The 5,502-nt window shown below is 46.7% G+C and overlaps 1 long non-coding RNA gene across 2 annotated transcripts in view; it reads left to right on the forward strand.

Annotated features, from left to right (window-relative positions):
* The first annotated feature begins 2,670 nt into the window (after positions 1-2,670).
* LOC109309906 overlaps positions 2,671-5,502 on the forward strand; it is a 21,023-nt gene continuing 18,191 nt past the window's right edge. For both annotated transcript variants that reach the window (XR_002101079.1, XR_002101078.1), the window contains exon 1: positions 2,671-2,771. This is a non-coding gene — a long non-coding RNA (uncharacterized LOC109309906). The remainder of the gene's footprint in view (positions 2,772-5,502) is intronic.

A 5,502-nucleotide genomic window follows, 5' to 3' on the forward strand; every position in this document is an offset into this window, starting at 1 on the left:
CTAGATTCAGATTTGCAAAAGGCAGACAGAAACTTGCTCCTTTTTAATTCGGTTATTTTAAAATGATGCATTAAGGCCCTGTCTACAAGAGAAAATCATACTACATTTCCGATTTCCCTTTTGCTGCATCAACCGGCGTGCCAGTTAATAGTTAACACAACTTTTACTGTACTATAACTGGGAGAACTTACTTTTTCTCAGCATGAAACTGGTGCAGATTTTGTGTAGAGCAGATCAGAATTTTTCCAGAATCCACCATCCACAACCCAGTTTAGGGTTTGTAAATAACAGCAAGTATGATTGGTTATTCAGAGAAAGAGAAACTCACATTGTAAAAGAAGGTCAAAAAGGAACATTTTGCTACATGGATCATAATGCTGTGCCCCTGACCCCAAGACCAAATACTTCTCAGCTCCCAGCATCTCTTATGTCCCAGGAAAGCCTGTCTTTCTGGGTGCTAGGGAAGGGTTATATTTTGCTCTTTTCTCTGAGCCAGCTTAAATTTAAATTATTCTGCTGGCATTAAACTCTAAACCCTATTGGAATGGCTTATGCCTCATTAGACTCCTAGGATTAGTTATGAGATGACATAGCTCCTATTTTGTATGTCAGCTGAAACTAAAATCTTCTCTTGTTCCCAAATGTGTACAGAGGTTTCAACCCCATTCCCTCCTGTCACCTCAGCTACAAGAATAGCTCCATCCTCCACTAGGTAGCAGGTTATTATCTTCACTAGAGTGAGCCAGAAGTGAGTCATTCATGTGCATTAAGACAGGCATGATAGTATTTTGTTCTATTTAATGACTTGCATAATGTATCTTTGACCTATTTTATCTGGGCAGACCTGGAGAGCTGCTTGACCAAGACTAATTCTGTAATTATTCATAAGCAAATTTTCCGACAGTAACATGTAGGCTGAGATGCGCTACAAGAGTCTGAATCTTTGATCTAGATAAAGGTCTCAGGTAGTCTGGTCTATGAGCACCTGCAAGTTTTGCAGTCCTAACAAAGAATTTGGATTGAACATAGGACTGTAAGGGATCTCCTGGGTCAGTGGGTCCAGTGCCCTCCTAAGGAAAGCAAGCAGTCACCTAATCCTGTTCATAAATTTATCAAGACCTGTCTTTAACAGGGTTAGGTTTCCTGTCCCCCTCTCCCTTCCCCCTGCCCCCAGAGGTTGCTTTAATCCTGATCAAACCTTCTACTTTTTAACCTGCCTCCATCCACAACCAGTTTGTAACCCTTTATTCTTGTGCCAGTTTAAGTAGCTCATCTTCCTTCCTCCCTAGTGTTCGGCTCCCAATTAATCAAGAATACTGCTGAAGCAATAGGAACATGCCCTCAGTCTCCTCTCCGTTTCCCCAGTCACCTGACTTACCCATTCCAGTTCACATTCCTATTTCGTTTACCTAGGTCACCAGAACTGTACACAGTATTCTAGGTGAGGTCTTATACAATGGCATTAATACTTCCCAATCTTTACAGGAAATTCCTTTTCTGACACATCCCGCAATTGCATTGAACTTCTTCATAGCCATATATTAGTGGCTTATAGAATCACCTGATACACTGAGGTCTTTCTTCCTGTCATTTCCAGCTAATGATCCCTTAAAGCATAGCTGAAATACTTGTTATTAGTGCCTAAGTACAAGACCTTGCCCTTTGTACTATTTTCATTGTGTTTCCCTTACCGCAGCCTTCAATGTTCTTCCTGTATATTTCCTGTGTTTTTCCTGTGTAATACTCTAAACCTCCTCCCATCATTGTGTCATCATCAACAAGTTTCTTCATCAGAATCCCAGGTATTTTTTACAAGATGGCTAGTGAAAATATTAAGTAAGCGTCAGTCTTGGAACTGATCTTGCGTTAATTTCACCCCCTTTAGTACAACCCATTTATCATCTCTCCTTTAGCCAGTGCCAGTGCAGCCAGTCTGCATCTTCCAGACTCTACATTTCTTTACTAGTGATCATGTGTACGTTCATGCAAATTGGATTTATGTTTCATAAATCAAGCATATAAGACAGACTGTGTTGGTGTGCAACGCCTGCATGGGCCAAACAATGGGACAGGTGTGTTCTGAGAGGCACTTGTGGTCAGGCTAGGAACAGACATTGCATCTGCCCCCAGACAAGCTGCGTTTGTCCTGGAGCAGCTATACCCTGGGATTGATGCGTGCACACATCCCTAACCATCAGGGTTTAGCAAGCTGACTGCAGCGATGCAACTCAGGGATTCCCAGCCCCAGATAAACTGCACGCACTTCTCATCCTGTGGCTCTTTTATGGATTTATCCCGGAACAGAGAATATGGATGTCTGAACCACTGCATTTTGTCCCAGGATAAAACGGTTTGTCCCGGGACACATGCAGCCTCTGACTGTAACCTCAATGCCCAGCGCAGGGCAGGACAGGAGTCTCCCGCAGCCCCAGAACAGCTCCGGCTTTGACTCGGAGTCTCACATGCAATCCCCGCCCCCCGCGCGGGCTCTCGGCTCCGGGGACACAGCGGGGGGCCGGGTGGGCCAGCTACCCCGCGGGCTGCGGCACTGGGCGCCGGGCCGGGTCGGGCCGGACCGGCAGCAGCAGCTCCCCCCGCCCCCCGCTTCACACGGAACCTCCACCCCCCGGCTCCAGCCCCTTTGTGACGCACGGCCCCGCCCCTGTCACCAGGGAGTCAGGTGACTCCCTCCCTCTGTTACGTCATTCCGCAGCAACATCAGTAGCAGGCGCGGCAGGTACGCAGAGCGAGCGGGAGCAGCGGGCTGGCGTGTAGGTAGCGGCGCGGCGGAGCCGCCGGGGAGGGCCGGGCTGGTTCGGTTCCGTTCCGTTCCGTTCCGCTGGGGTCTGTCCTGCGGGCGCTTGGCGCTGCCGGGAGGGAGGCACGTCCGCGCCGAGCACCTCTTGCTCCTCGCGCCCCCTGGAGAACCGATCGCCGCGGTGCTCGGGGCCGGAGGAGGCCTGCTCGCCTGCGCCCCCTGCGGGCGGGCGGTTTCCGCTGGGGGGGCGCCTCTTTCCCCGGAGCAGCGGCCCGGGGGCGGGCTCAGCGCTCGCTCCATCTGCCTTTCACGTCGGAGCCCGGCGCAGCTCCTGGGGTCTCTGCAACGTAGGAGCCGGGAGTCAGTGTGCCTGCTTGGAGCGGGGCCGGCCGGGATGTGGGTGAAGGTGGCTCAGCTCTTATACTGGGTGTTATGGGTGCAGCCTGGGTGAGGAATTGCGCTCCCTGGCCAATCTCTTCTCAAGACAAGGCCATGAAAGTGTCCATCTCTGGTCAGTGATGTCTCTGCTCCACCTTTATTTAAAGTTCATCTCTGTTCAGTAACTGGTGTTGCCAGTCCCTTAATGGCTGGAGAGAGCTCAGTGGCACTGCAAATCCTCCACCTCTCACAAGCCTGTGTTCCCTTCTGAAGGATACAGTACCTGGCTTCCATAGACTGCCTTGGAAACCCGTGTGAAACTGCATGTGCAGTTTGTTGATTATGTGCCATTGCCTTTGGGAACCAGAGAGAGTTGGGGCAGGAGCTATGGTAGATTATGTGATGATTTGTTGGCTTGTTGCCTGCTTCCATCAGTAGTCCTGAATACACTTTCAATTCAAGTTTAAATGATCTTTGTCTGATTAAGCAAGGTTTAAAAAACAGGGTTGAACTGGCATAGGCTTATCTACAGTAACTTAAATTATTAACTGGAAGTCATTACATTGAGCAAGGGATACTGGAAGTAGGCACACAAAGAAGGCATTAGCTATTTGTTGTTTTACATATGCTTGGAAATGTAGGAGTGGACAGAAATAGATCTGTTTTCTAGGAAATGGGATAGTAGTAAGATGCATGAGTCAGTCAAACAGACTGTAGGATGAGGATTTAGGTTTTGGCTTGGTGCCATGTTAATTTATGTGATGCTGGTAAATTGAGATCAGGTCTGTAAGACTTGGCCTTCCTATGTGATAGGATGAAATCACTTCTGCTCAGGCTTTAGTGTTAATTGGACATACAGTTACAATTAACAATCTAAAATAAATTGGACAGTCATACTAAGAATTTGACTAATACAGGCAACCCCTGCTTAACGCTGTTTTGCTTAGCGCTGTTTCACAATAAGGCTCATTTTAAATTGATACCTGATTTCACTTAGTGCTCAGTGAGTTCCATTGTAACGCTCACGGTCACCATCTTGGGTCATTAAAAACGCGTGCAGTCACCATCTTGGGTTGCCAGATACTTTCGGTTTCACTTAAAGCTTGTTTTGCTTAACGCTCAGTTTTTCAGGCCCCAATTAAAAGTACTAAGTGGGGGTTGCCTGTATCTGTATTTTAGCTCATGCTGTAGTGTCATGTCTTAAAGATTAATTTAACATATTAGCAATGTACCTAACTACTTATGCATAAATTAATCTTATACAACATCAGATTACAAAGATGCCAAAAATCTAGAGCAAATTTGGGTTGTCATCTTTTCTGTCCCAGGACTGAATGTAGGAATGAGCATGGAAAAGGCTTCTGTAGAATTTCTAGTAAAATAAAATGAAAGCTTTGCAAGTGTTATCCCCTGGCATAAGAGTAGACTAATGTTGTCAGTGTGGTTTTAGTTGCACCCCTTTGCTCTGTGGCTTGTGGACCTATTAAACAGGAATTTTGCACCCTCCCTCTGGGTTAGAGAGAAGGTAGGTACCTTGTTGCAACTATAGATTGCTGCCATTTCTCACACTTTCCACGTGCTAAAGAGCACGGCAAAGGTAAAAGCCATGATCTTACTCCATTCCAATAGTCAGTCTGATTGGAGAGTCCTGAATTTGAGAAACATGAGGAATAAGACAATGTGGGAAGAGGACAGACATTTCTTAAATAAATGTGATTATAGTTGAAAGAGCAATGCCTAGGGCCATCGAGGAGGATATTTGTATTCCATATAGCAGTGTGAAAATTTCTTCTCAGACTGAGGGTAGTATGTGACATTAGAACATCCCAACCAGTCGTTAATGTTTAACTTGCAGATATAGACAATTACTGGTCTTATGTGATGGGTGTGGTGGGGCTAGCAGTTGCATAACAAGCAATGAACACCTTTTGCATGTTTACTCAGGATCTTTAACAGAGTTGTCACTGTTTTAAAAAATGTGGTTAAAATGCTTGTCCATAAAGTCTGTAAACATATTTCAATGTCTGTAAAGTTTACAGATGGTTGTTAACCCTGCTTCCCCACCCCCCTTCAGAAAGCAAAAATGCTTGGGTATTGTGTGTGTGAGAGGGGGGATTTCTTCTCCCTTGCTCTTCAAGGAGGGGAGAGTGGGTAGGGAAGTAAAGGACTGAATGGCAGGGAGTGTGTCTGAACACAGGGGTTGGGGCTTGGAGTGTCCCAGTCCTGTACTTGAACCCCCCCACACACACTTTCTGGAGCATGTGTCCCTTGTGGCAGTGTAGCTAGCATGGAGCCAGCTGGGGAACAGAGTAGGGTGCTTCAGGGACTGGACACGGAGGCAGTGATGTTCCAGAGATAAGAGGACA

The sequence above is a fragment of the Crocodylus porosus genome, unplaced genomic scaffold (genome assembly GCF_001723895.1).
Source record: "Crocodylus porosus isolate Cpor-Errol unplaced genomic scaffold, CroPor_comp1, whole genome shotgun sequence".
NCBI classification, from domain to species: domain Eukaryota; kingdom Metazoa; phylum Chordata; order Crocodylia; family Crocodylidae; genus Crocodylus; species Crocodylus porosus.